The sequence below is a fragment of the Nycticebus coucang genome, chromosome 16 (genome assembly GCF_027406575.1).
Source record: "Nycticebus coucang isolate mNycCou1 chromosome 16, mNycCou1.pri, whole genome shotgun sequence".
Taxonomy (NCBI): domain Eukaryota; kingdom Metazoa; phylum Chordata; class Mammalia; order Primates; family Lorisidae; genus Nycticebus; species Nycticebus coucang.
Genome location: NC_069795.1, coordinates 51488645 through 51502691, shown reverse-complemented (window position 1 = coordinate 51502691; position 14047 = coordinate 51488645).

Sequence of the window (14047 nt, the reverse complement as noted above, 5' to 3'; positions counted from 1 at the left end):
GGCATCCGGCAATCTAGGAAGTTGTGCTCCTATAAATAGGAAGCCCTAAATGCTTTCTTAAAGCAATGGAATTGTATGATCACATTTGCCTCTTGGTGAAATCAACTCTGGTGAAAATTACAAAATGGTTAAGTCACATCACATTAAAGGTAAAATGAGTGGTTTGAAGACTCTTGTGGTAATTGAAACCTGAGCTAAAGAGGTGAAAGAAGGGCAAAGAACTTAACTTGAGAGACTTTTAGGAAAATAAATGGACAAATAACAAAGAAGCCAGGTGAGATGGATTTATCTAGATTTATTTGTTTATTTTGCACATGGCATAGACATCATGCTAGTCCCCAGGAATTAATGAGAGAATAAATTATTCAGTGATGAAAATCGTGGCCAGGAAAATTTTATTTAGGATCATCATGATAGGTATAGGAATCGTGGCAATGGGATTTGGAGGGAGAGGGGGCTCTGTTCCAAATATAACATGGGTATGCAGAAATCTAAAGCCAAGAAGCAGGATGCATATCAGTGGGTAGAAAATTAGTAAGAGGAAACATGAGGAATGAGGGTGATTCTGGGTAAACCAACCTACCAATATTCTTGCTGAAGATAGGCCAGTGTGATCAGACATCACCTGAGGAACAGCAGAGGATAAGGACTGTAGGCAGATATCAAGGACAGAAGATTCTGACTGGACTGACTTAGCAGAGTCCTTTGCTAAAAGTAGATTTTGCAAGGAAGGGCACAGATGGACCTAGAAGAAGGGTCAAGTGTCTGACTAAAGTTTGACCAAGCAAAGAATCTTTGTCAGCATACAACAAAATTGAGCAGACATAGAACTTAGGATGCATCAGGAGAGAGAACATCAAACAAGCCCTTACAGTGGAATATAAATGCTGTGATAGAGGAATATGGTTTGTTATGGCAGCAAAGTGCATGGTCTCCAAACCCAGATAGGAATTCTGGGAATGTTTTCCAAGGGAAAGAAAATCTAAACTAAGACCTAAGAAAGGCAGAAGTGAAGAAGGATGAAAGGGAAACTTGCAGGAAGACAGAAGAGAGGAAGCACTTGAAAAGGCCTTGAGGTGAGAAATTACATAGTAAAAGAAAGACCCTAAAAGTGTGGAGAGGAGGAGAAGCAAGAGAGGGGAGCAAAGGCCAGAGCACTGAGGGTCCAGAGACAATGTTAAGGACTTCCACATTTGTTTGAAAGGCAATTCTGAACCACTGCAACATTTGCATTTTCTGGATGTGACACAGAGAACTCATTGCAGGAAAAGGCCAGCCCTGATGTTTTTTGTCAGAGGATACAGCACATTTTGCTCGGTTTTTTTAAAAGGCTGTTCTTCCACTAAACTAAATACTTATTAAGGCAGAAAAAAAAGTCTTTCTTACTTATTACCGTATTCCTAGACAGATGCTCAATAACCATTGAATGAAATAATAAATGGGTGAATAGGGCAGTGCCTGTGGCTCAGTGGGTAGGGCGCTGGTCCCATATACCGAGGTTGGCAGGTTCAAACCTGACCCCGGCCAAACTGCAACAAAAAAATAAATAAATAAAAATAAAAATAAAATACATGGGTGAATAAATGAATGAGGTGCCATGACAATGGAAATATAGGATTCCACAAAGATAATGTGGGGTCTTGACAAGAAGAGAAGTAGTGGAAATATAGTTGGACAGATTCAAGAGATAGTTAGACGTAAAATTGACAGGCCATTGAAATTTATGTGAATAAAGTTATGAAGAGGCAAGGATAATTTCTAGTTTCCTGCCTCATAAAACTAGCATTATAGTGTTGGCTCTGTCTGTTCTCTCCACTTAGCCACCTAACTTTGATTTCGCACGCTGCTTCAACTCTCAGCTTCATGCTCTCCACCCTTAGTTTCCAAATCATTCTTCAGACTGCCTGGTACATCACAATTAGCAGCACCTTCAGATTGTAATCTATTTTCCTTAAGCTTTTAAAATCAGATAGGAAACTTAACACTTTCCAAAGATTTAAACAAAGAAAAAAGTGAGAAAAGAATAGGAAAAAGTTTGTAAGTTGGGGTAAAACAAGAAAACACAGCTGAAGTTCAAATGAAAAATAAGAGGAAACTGAACAGTCATCCTCATTAAAAGTTATGATTGAGGATGTGTTATGCGTAAGATATTAGATAGAGATAATTAAATAATTGCATTATTTTATTTCAGAAATAGGACCTTTATGTCCTATAATGTGTAGGTATATACCGAACATAAAGCAATGTATGAAAAGCACCAGATGAGAGGTACAGAAAATAAGGTTACTCTGAACTCATGACAAAAATATTCCTGTGTCCTGGGACCTAAGTCAAGTTAATGAAACAACCTGGAAAATCCCGAATATCCTAAGTATCTTTTTAATAGGGCTTTGGATTCCTGCTAAGACTATGTCAAATCCTGTTGAGTGGATTTTCCATCTGAATAATATGATGCACTACAAGTTCAAGGTTTTTGCTCCAACCTGTAGCTGGCAACATTTCTGATCAAGCATAGCTAATCTGAACAGCTGAATGTATTTGGATTGGTATCCAAAAATATTCATGGTGCCAAATATGAGAAGACTGATATGCATGCCACCCATCAAATGAGCAAATAAGTTGTTTAATTTTCCAAGCCCTTAGAATGTCAGTACTTTCATATACTTTCTGCCAAAGAAAAGAAAAGAAAAAAGAAAAAATGGTACCTTGGAAAAATGGGATAAAATGAGAATATGTCAACAGGCATATAGAAACTACACTAGAAGCATTACTATTTTTTCTCAGTTTTGTGTGTTAACCTTAAGGAAAATAGCAGAACAGCAAGCAGTTCTCTTCCTGAATCCTAGAGAAATAAATTGCAGCAGAATCCTAATGCTTTTAATATGGTCTATACACTTTGGATAGTCCAAAGTGCCATGGGAGAAAGAAGAAGGAAAAAAAGAATAAAAGCATTAGAAGGAGAAGGAGGAGAATAAAGGATATAATGAATTTTAAAAAATCACTTTTGGAAAAAAAAAAATCACTTTTGGTAATAGCAGCCAAAAATGGAAATGCAATGAAAGAAATAAAAAGAAAGGTATCTAAGAGATGAGCCAAAGTACATGTCTGCAAATCCCTTTTGCCAAAAAATATGTGTGTGTGTGTGTGTGTGTTTTTGCTGGTGTGATTAGTGTTGTTACTTTTTGGTGTTAATGTAGAAATAGCCAGCAGCCTTTTTTTCCTGCCAAAGATATTCTCCAAGCAACAAATTAAATATATATAGAAGGAAAAAGAACCAAATGTGTCTTTTAAAGAAGAATCCCAGAAAGGAGAGGGGAGAGAGGGTAGCAAAAATAAACAGATCAAAAACTAACATGGAAATGTGGTGGTACTGAGAAAAGAAGGAACACATAAGTGATATTGAGGAGATGTGAATGGCCCAAAGGGAAACTGAACTTAAAATGCAAGCAATGTAGAAATTCAACAGAGAAAGAAGAGACGCAGTAGCTGGATGGATGGTGAGGTCTTTGATGTCTAGGTGTCTTGGTGTATTTCATTATTTTTTTTTCATAGCAAGGATTTTATGAAATTATAATAAACAAGGATTCTTGTCCCAAGGATCTAAACAAGTCAGATCAACTTTTGCTTATAGAGACAAGGAGCCTTAGTCAGACCAACTTTTGCTGCTTAAAGGTGAGAGTCTTTCAGGTTGTCTTCCATCAGCGAGTACAAGCTGAACCCTGTTACCATTATGGAAACTGACAGAGATCTCCTACCTTCAGTGACTCCTAGGAAGATGGTCTTTAGAGTAAGGTGTAGTAGATAGACAGGACAAGCTTATTGGGGAACACTGGGGGGGAAAGGAGTCACTCAGGTTCCAGAACAAACTTGAACCAAAACACCTGAGTTAAACATTAACATAAAACTGCCTTTGTGTGTCTGAGTTTAAAAAGTGGGGGGGAGGGGGAACAGAAAATTTCTCACTCTTTCTAACTTTGAATGGCAAAAACAGCTTGTGTTCAGCATACTTTAAAGCTATAAACCATGTAATTAGTGATGAAAACCTGTCAGAAAAATAGTTGACTTCCACATCAAAGCTATGTGTGAAGGAAAATGGGAGGATGGGGCGACAGGATGATGGAGGTGAACAAACCTGCCTTTGCAGTCCATCTCTTACCTGACTCTTCACTGTGTAGCATTTGGGTGGTTGCTTAACCTTTCTGAGCCTTGGGTTCCCCTATTACAAAATGAAGTAATACCTATTTAGGCAAAGGTGTTTTAACACATGAGTGCAAATAGTTTGTTCACTTAATACACTGTTTTGAAGCACCTTCTAGGAGCCATATGTCCATATGCGGTGATAACATATAGCCAAATGCTGATACATAGTGATATCAAGTACTGGTGGTTCCTGAGTGAGCAAGCGGAGATAGTCCCTGACCTCCTGACACATTCTAGTAGACAATATAATAAATACATAAATGCTCAATAAATTACAGCTAGTATTTTATTTGTTGAAGACATAAGAAACATATTCAGGGTAAAAGGAATCCCATATACACAACCCTAAACTATCACCTTCAGGTAGATGGGTGTTTACCAAACGGAAAATAAATGTGTGTGATTTGGCATAAATTGTGCAATTTTGACATGTAGAGAGATAAGTCTGACAGAATAAAATAGCTGATGAAAAGGCAGAGGAAAAAACATTGTATCAATATACACATAGGTGGCGTCTGTAAAAACCCATCCCAGCCACCCAGTTACATATAGACCAGATTTCCTAAATTGAAGAAGCAGATATATGTGGTGTTACTGCTTCCCTATGGACTCACTGCAAGTATCAAGAGAAGTTTCAGTCTATTGAAAACAAAATCAAATTCCTCTCTAGGCTGGTGAATATGTAGCATCATTTTAGCCCATTATAGTAGCAGAAAATTGACTTGTTCTAAGTCGAGGGAAAATTTCTTTCCCCATCACGTAACTACAGAAGCTGCCAAAAATAAGGACCTTGAGATTGAAACTTGTCTTCCTTCTGTTTTTCAGAAGTCTCTGGCATTTAACCACAGCTTCTTGGGATGCTGCTTTGTCAACAGGTAATGCCCCAAAGTAATTATTTCACCCAGAAGAAGAGCCTTTGCAGAAACCTTGGATAAATGCTGCAAAGCATGCTTTCTTCTTTTCCAAGATTCTGTTTAGGCTGTTGCTATTACAGCGACAGCTCTGTTCAGCTGGCCTCAAGTTTCCAAGGCCATCTCTAAGCTGGGGCATTAGAAGAGCTCCCTTGGAAGCATTGCTTGAAGCTGAAGAAATTAAAAATGTGATTAGTCTAGAAATCTCCTAGATAGCAGCAGCCCTACCTCTATGTAGAAAAACAATTGCAAGACCCTGAGTGGAATTTCTCCCTGAGAGTTGAAGAGCATTGAAGGGGCACAGTCCACTGCACCCTTGTAAGGTGAATCAGTCTCATTTGTGCTCCTTGAAGTCACAAGGCTCTGAGAAGGAACATTTCCACTACTTGGGCTGTAGTCACACCTTAAAGCAAAGAATTTACTGGCGACCCTCTCGAAGTCGTAGCTGGAGACAGAGCATCTGCCTGGGGCAGTGATCATTGCATTTGATCCCCTACCTCTATTTACACAAAAACTTTCAGTTAATCATATAGAGAAGTAGGCAAACAGAACAGACAACCCAGCCCTTTGTGGTTCATCTCCATTGCTGTTTAGTTTTTTAAAGTATGACAATGGTGCTTTAATAGGGATTGCATTAAATCTATAGATTGCCTTGGGAAGTATGGACATTTTAACAATGTTGATTCTTCCCAGCTATGAGCATGGTATGTTTTTCCATTTGTTAACATCTTCAGCTATTTCTTTTCTCAGAGTTTCATAGTTCTCTTTATAGAGATCTTTCACATCTTTGTTAGGTAAATTCCCAGGTATTTCATCTTCTTTGGCACTATTATAAAAGGAATAGAGTCCTTGACTGTTTTTTCAGCTTGACTATTGTTGGCATATATAAAAGCTACTGACTTATAAGTATTGATTTTGTATCCTGAGATGCTGCTATATTCCTTGATCACTTCTAAGAGTTTTGTAGTTGAGTCCCTGGGATTTTTAGGTATAGGATCATATCATCAACAAAGAGTGAGAGTTTGATCTCCTCTGACGCCATTTGGATACCCTTGATCACCTTCTCTTGCCTGATTGTGATGGCTAAGACTTCCATTACTATGTTGAATAGCAATGGAGACAGTGGGCATCCTTTCCTCATTCCTGATCTGAGTGGAAATGTTTTTAATTTTACACGATTGAATATGATATTGGCTGTGGGTTTGCTGTAGATGGCCTCTATTAGTTTAAGAAATGTCCCTTCTGGGCAGCACCTGGCTCAAAGGGGTAGGGCACTGGCCCTATATGCCAGAGGTGGCGGGTTCAAACCCAGCCCCAGCCAAAAACTGCAAAAAAAGAGAAAGGAACTGTCCCTTCTATGCCTATTTTCTTAAGAATTCTGATCATGAAAGGATGCTGGATATTATCAAGGGTTTTTTCTGTGTCAATTGAGAGAATCATATGGTCTTTTTTATTTTATTGATGTGATGTATTATATTTATTGATTTGTGTATGTTGAACCAACTCTGTAACCCTGGGATAAAACAAACTTTATCATGGTGTATAATTTTTTTGATGTGTTATTGAATTCTGTTTGCTAAGATCTTATTGAATATTTTTGCATCAATATTCATTAATGATATTGGTCTGTAATTTTCTTTCTTTGTTGAATCCTTTCCTGGTTTGGGTATCAGGGCGATATTCACTTCAGAGAATGTGTTGGGAAGTATTCCTTCTTTTTTTATGCTTTGGAAAAGTTGTATAATATAGGTACTAGTTCCTCTTGAAAGGTTTGATAGAATTTGGATGTGAAGCCATCTGGTCCTGGACTTTTCTTTTTTGGGAGATTTTGTATTGTTGATGCTATTTCAGTGGTTGATACAGGTCTATTCAAGATTTCTAATTCTTTCTGGTTGAGTTTAGGAATGTGGCATGCTTCCAGGTATTGGTCCATTTTCTTCAGATTTTCATATTTCTGGGAATAGTGATTTTTGCAGTAATTATTGAGGATTTTTTGAATTTCTGAAGTGTCTGTTGTTATTTCTCCTTTATCATTTCTGATAGATGATATTAGAGATTGTAGTTTTCTGTTTCTGGTTAGGTTGGCCAAAAGTTTATCAATTTTGTTAATTTTTTCAAAAAACCAACTTTTTGTTTCATTGATCTTCTGAATAATTCTTTTGTTTCCAATTTCTTTTAATTCTGCCCTAATTTTGGTTATTTCTTTTCGTCTTCTGGGTTTGGGGTTGCACTGTTCTTCCTTTTCCAGTTGCTTGAGATGATCCATTAAGTTGTTGGCTTCCTCTCTTTCTGTTTATTATTGAAAGCTCTTCATGTTAGGTGTTTCCCTTGAAAAATATGTAGTGACCTTCCTTATCTTTCTTTATTTTGTTGGCTTAAAGCCAGTTGTATGTACTACTAAAATTGCACCCCCTGCTTTTTTCTGGTTTCCATTTACCTGTATTATACAAGTCCATCCTTTCATCCTGAGTTTATTTTTATCATTTAAGATAAGGTGAGATGCTTGTATACAGCAGATATCCAGTCTGAGTTTATGTATCCAGTCAGCCAGCCTGTGCCTCTGTAGTGGACAATTTAAACCATTCACATTAATTGAGAGAATTGATAAGCCTGGTTGTGTTTTGGGGGTCATGATTTTTGGAGGTCCGATGGACATAGGAGCCCCCCATTCTCTAGGCCTAGGTGAGCTCAGAGGTCAGACCCCAATTTCCAGGCACAAGCAGACCGCCTTCTTTGGGACACACCCTCTGGGCTCTGATAAGATCATTAACAAAGCAGCCTGTGATGGTTTTATGGGTGGTTCCACCTTGAGTAGGAGCACACACCTTAATCCCTTCTGAGGGACAAAGACAGTAAAGGACCAACTGCCAGCCATGTGTTATTCTCTAGACTTAAGACCCCTAGATAAAAGAGCCCATGTGAAGACTCCCAAGGGAGTTCTTCAGTTCTTTCCCCTTTCCAGAAGCTCTGGTGCTTTTTACTTCTTCTGTATTCCTTTCTAACTTCTAATAAAAGTCCTATCTTACCACTGATCTGTGGTCCATGGGTTCATTCTTCAAGTCCCTGAGACCAAGGACCTACTGAAGAGCAAAATTCTGGTATCAGTGTCTAGGTTCATAAGTGAGACCTCCCTGGAGAAAGAGACCTGGAGTTTAGTGGGTCTCTCCAGTGAGGTAAAAATGAGAGGTCTTTTGTTCTCTGCTCATTGACAGATAGCCTGCGGCTGGCCTCCTGCTTGGGGGAGAGGTCTCTCATCCTCTAGCCCATAAGCTTTGTACCTGTAATTTGTTTTCTTGAATGCTCTTCCTTGGAGTTACAGCTTGCCAAACTTCTTTCTTGACTCAGCTCCCCACCTTTGGCTTCAGAGAGTCCGATTCCGTTCAGTTTTTCTTCCTCTGCTCAGGAGCTTCTGCTGAGGGTTGCTGCCAGTTGTCCATCTTCCCAGAATTCCAGTTATGAGTAATTTTTGTTTTCTAATTTTGTCTTTGGTATTTTCTCTTTTTTCAGAAAAATTAATGTATAAATTGGATAAATAAATTTATTTTAAAATAAAATGGAAATGTAGTCATGAATGTGTGCTGTGTTCCATGAATACCTATTAGTTCTTTCTCCTCCATCAGCCCCTTGTGACATAATTCTTTGCAACTAGGCCACACATTGACTTAATCCACATTAAATTAAGGACCTAATTATCTCTATCTGTGAGTAAGGCAGGACTACAAATTACAGAAATCACTAAACTAAGATAATAAAAAAGAGACTAATTTATTTAGTAGCAGGACAAGGGCTGTATTTATAACCCAAAACCAAGAAAAGAGTAGATCAGAAAAGGGATTAGAACCAATAACTGTAACTAGAGTTATTCCCTCAATATATCTGGGTTTGTTGTTTCTAAGTATGTTTCATTTACTCTTCCTACAGAGAAGATTCCACTATATTTCTATTCACATAGTAGCAGGTTTCCAGACTCTTCCAACTGGTTCCATTATGCCTCAAAGTGAACCATGGGGTTAAATATAGAGGCTGTGGTGACTTGAATTCAAGCTTGGACCCTGCTTGTAGACTTGTTCCTCATTGTACACATATGAAAAGGATTAGTTCCAGGATTCTCAGTACACTAAAATTGGGGAATACTCAAGTCCCAGTTACCCTTGAAGAACTTGTGTGTACAAAAGTTGGCTCTCTTGTTACATGGATTTTACACTCCACCAATACTTTTTTTCTTCAATCCATGTTTGAAAAAAATCCACACATAAGTGGGCTCACATATTTCAAACACTTTTGTTCAAGGGTTAACTATACTTGAATTTTTTTTTTTCTGTGACAGTAATTTCTGTTCAGAGGACTCCAGATAAAAATCTTATCAAGTCTTACTGCTCCATAATATGCTACCCCTATGAAGCAGTCCAATTTGGCCACGTCTTTTAGCTGCCTGTGACTGAGAAAAATCTTGAAGTAGGACCACAACCATTTCTGATGTTCTGAAGCTAATGAGCCAATAGACCCATCTTTCCACTTTCCAAAAGGGCCATTTTCACCACTACTTCCTCTTGTCTTCTTCTCTTAAAATGTCTAATACTTCATCAGACATCATTTAAAAATATCTACAATAAAGTGGGAGTTATCTGATATTCTCACCACCAAACATCGCTCTGACAGCACCCACATCACTTCTCTGTTCTATAAGACACACAAATTTCTATCTTACCTCATGTTACAATAGATGAAATTTCCAAACATTATGCTCTATTGAGCATGATATATGTGACTAATCAAAATTGGTATGTGCTATAAGTATAAAATGTATGCCAAATTTTGAATACTTAGTATATAAAAAGAATTTTAAAAATCTCAATAACCTTATATTAATATATGTTGAAATGATAACATTTTGGATATATTGGTTAAATAAAATATATAGTTAAAATTGCCTTTACAGTTTCTATTTATGTCTTTCATGTGGTTACTAGAAAATTTGAAATATATGTGCTCACATTACGTTTCAATGGACAGTGCTGTTCTAGGTCCTATCCTTTCTCTCATATCCAAGGTCTTTCCTTATGCTATTATTTCTCTCTTTTCAAGAACGTCAATTTTCTTTTCATCCCTGGATCATTCCTATCAGAATACAAATTTACTTTCCTTTATTCTATCTTTAAAATAAGAACCTTTTCTGACTCTAACCTTTCTCTGCATTCCTCTATAACTTTTCAGCACAAAATTCTTCAAAAGACTTTTTTGTCTAAGGTTATTATTCTCCTCCTGTTCTTTCCTTAAGACCATTCAAGTTGGGCTTTAGTCTCTTACTTCAGGTAACTATGACATCCATCTCATTGAATCATATCATCAGTTCTATCTTCTCTTCTTAGCCTCTCTGCAACACTTGACATGATTAACCACTGACACCTTGAAACACATTTTTCTCCACTTTTTTCTGAGTATATAATACTCTTCAAGGTCTTTTGCTGGATTCTCATTTTCTTCCTCGCTATAAACATTTTAGTGGCAGAGAGCACAATCCTATATATGTACTTATCTATTGTCACACACTTAAATGTTCTTATCCAGTTCTGCTCTTGGCTTTTAATACTGCCTATTTGCTAATGACTCTAAAATCCATTTCTGTACCAAAATGTGTCCATGAGCTCCAAACCCATAAATCCAATTGCCTCCTGAATCTTTACACTTGTATTACTACCTTCATATAGGTTGAGATTCCTACTCTGAAAATCAGAAATCCAAATGCTCTGAAACCCAAAACTTTGAGCATGATGCTGAAAGGAAATACTGATTGAAACGTTTCTGATTTAGTAGTTTTGAATTAGGGATGCTCAACCTGTAAGTATAATGCAAATATTCCAAAATCCAAAAATATTCAATATCCAAAACAATTTTGGTCCCAAGTATTTCAGATAAAATTTGCTCAACCTGTACTTCCCATTATCAATTTATGCCACCCAGATGCTCAGGCCACAAACCTAAATGCAGCAGCCACTTCCCTCTTCTGCCCCTGCACATCCAATCTGTTCTCCTAGTCACTTTTCAGCATCTCCACTATAGTCCAGGCCATTTCTCCCTGGAACACTGAAAAATCTACTTCCTCTTTGCTCCACTTAATTTTTTCTTCCTCAAAGTATATGGAGTGTTTTTCTCAAAGCCTGTATGTATTCACATTACTTCTTTGCTTACAACTCTTTAATATATTTGCAATCACAATTGTAGTAAGATCCAAATCCTTAATGTGGCCCACATACATATGTATGATCAAACTTTACATCTCTGATCTAATCTTTTAAAATGCCACCATCTCTTGTTGAACTCTAGCTGTTCTGACATTTCCTGTCTCAGCATCTTCACCCCTGTTTTTTCTTCTTCTTAGACTGCTTTTGTACAAATTTTATGCATCATTGGCCCCTGTATTATTGAAGTCTCAGCTCAGTTCCTCTTTTGCAAGAGAAAACTTCCCTGAGCATCCTAGATAATGTATCGTCTCCTCTACCTCCACAATGACTTCTATTACTTTATTTCATTCAAAAACTGCATCAGTGTCTGAAACCTCTATTAGAATGCTCTGTGAAGAGAAACTGTTGTATTCACTATTGCATCATCTATACCCACAAGAGTGTCAAGAATCCATTTAATGCTCAAAAGAAGATTAACAAAGAGATTAATGAATAAGTGAATGAATGATATAATGAATGGGGGCAGAAAAACAATGAACTGTTCTAGAATCTGTTCATGTGATATGTGGGGAATGCCAGATCCCCTAAGGCTCATACTGAATTCTAATCACTGAAGATATATTATGTTAGGGAAACTCATCAACTTTATTCAGCATGAAATATTTCTTGAACATGGAATGAAATAACCTGGTAAAATTGGAGTCCTTCATCACCTCCAGCTTCTCCCTCACATCATTGCAAAAGTTAGAATCCAAATTTTTGCTGAACTGGGTAGTTTGCCACAGATGTATAACAGGGCCGAGAATTTTGCAGCTGGAATTCAACACAGCATTTAGCTGATTTCTTGATCTGGATTTCAGAAATTTCAGAATTTTAGATGAGTCATAGGCAGATAGAGATTTTCATAGGATGTTTTCATATTTGCAAAGTTACACCTTTCTTCTTTGGGCTACCAAACTTTTCCTTCAAGACTATTTCCTTTACGTCTTAGTGTTAGTATATATATATATATATATATATATAGCTCATAGTTTAGTGTTTTATCATCTATTAGTAGGACTGTCCCTCTTCTTCAAATGAAGAAATTTTGACTGTCTTTAATGTTCCCTAATTTTTTTTTTCTGAATGTCCATTGTCTATTATTTCCCACTGTCTGATAAATGTCTGTCAAGCTACCATTTATGGTAAGGCACACAAATTCACATAACTTAAGAAAAATTTAAAATGAATCAGAATACCAGAGATGCAGACGAGCCTTCCAAAGAGCAGAATCAGTTGAAAACCAGGATTACATCCTTCAACTCTCTATTTCTTTCTGCAAGTTTGTGTTAGACTCTCAACAGGGGCTATTTCTCTGATCCTTCATTAGCATAGCAGCCTGACTATGGTTGGTTTCCTGCTTTTTATCATCTTGTAATTTAAGTGCCAACAAAAAATAAATCAATTCTGAGTTTAAATTTAAAGATCCTGGTAAAGGAAATGTATTGCCCTCACTTGGATCATGACTATACCCATGGTCCAGTGATTTCTTTGTGGGTCACCTGGTCCATTGCCTACTTAACAGTTGCTCAAAGTATAGGCTTTTTGAGAAGGTAAATGTAGGTTCTTCGGGAAGGTAGTGTGGAGATTTAGAGGTGATAAAGAGTAAAATTCTTTGCATGTCTACAATACCAGAAATAGAGAAAAATCTAACTTCAACTGATTGCTCATTGCTAACCTAGAACACTTCAATAGTCATGAACAATATATTATTGTCATAATGATAGTCAGGGACAATAGTCAATAGTCAGGAACAATACATTATTTCTATTTGCCCATTGAATTTCCGTCACCAAGTACTATGCATTATATATATATATATGTTCCCCAATAAATATGGGTTTCCTTAATAAATGAGTATATATAAATTCTCAAATACTAGCAGAAATAACTATAAAATAAAATATTATAAGCCAGAAGTGAAGAAGACTCTGGGATTTGAAAGCAGAATTTTATCTTTGCTAGACGCTGGGATTTGAAAGCAGAACTTTTTAGAGATAATATATAAGAGAAATAAGATATATATTCAAAGTATGTAAATAATACTCTTTTTTTTTTTTTTTTTGAGACAGAGTCTTACTCTGTCACCCTGGATACAGTGCCATGGCAACATCATAGCTCACAACAACCTCAATCTCTTGGGCTCAGGCAATCCTCTTGCCTCAGCCTCCAAAGTATCTGGAACTACAGGTACCTGCCACAACACCAGGCTAGTTTTTATATTTTTAGTAGACATGGGGTCTTGCTTTTTCTCAAACTGGTCTGGAACTCCTGAACTCAAGAAATCTACCCACCTCAGCCTTCTGGAATACTAGGATTCCAGTAGGAATCCTAGCTGTGAGCCACAATTCTTAAATAGGCAATCTATACTTTATTCATTAGGAAATAGATAGCTAATGCAACCCATATTGTTACAATCTCCTAACTGTTTTCTAAGATACCACACTTGTATCTCCAATCTACTATTATAAAATATCACTACAATGATGATTTTAAATGTGTATCAATGTGTTAGCAAGGGACAATACACCCAAAGGTGATGTAGAAAATGCTAAAGACAAATTTCACATTATCGGCATTAATACTTTCCATCTGTACAGCTTTTAACCTTTATACACAATGCTTTCATATTTTTCTCTTTTCACCTTAAGCACAAGATCACTAATGGAAAGTTTATATATGACATAAATAGGAGGAAAAGGAATGCTGCTTTTT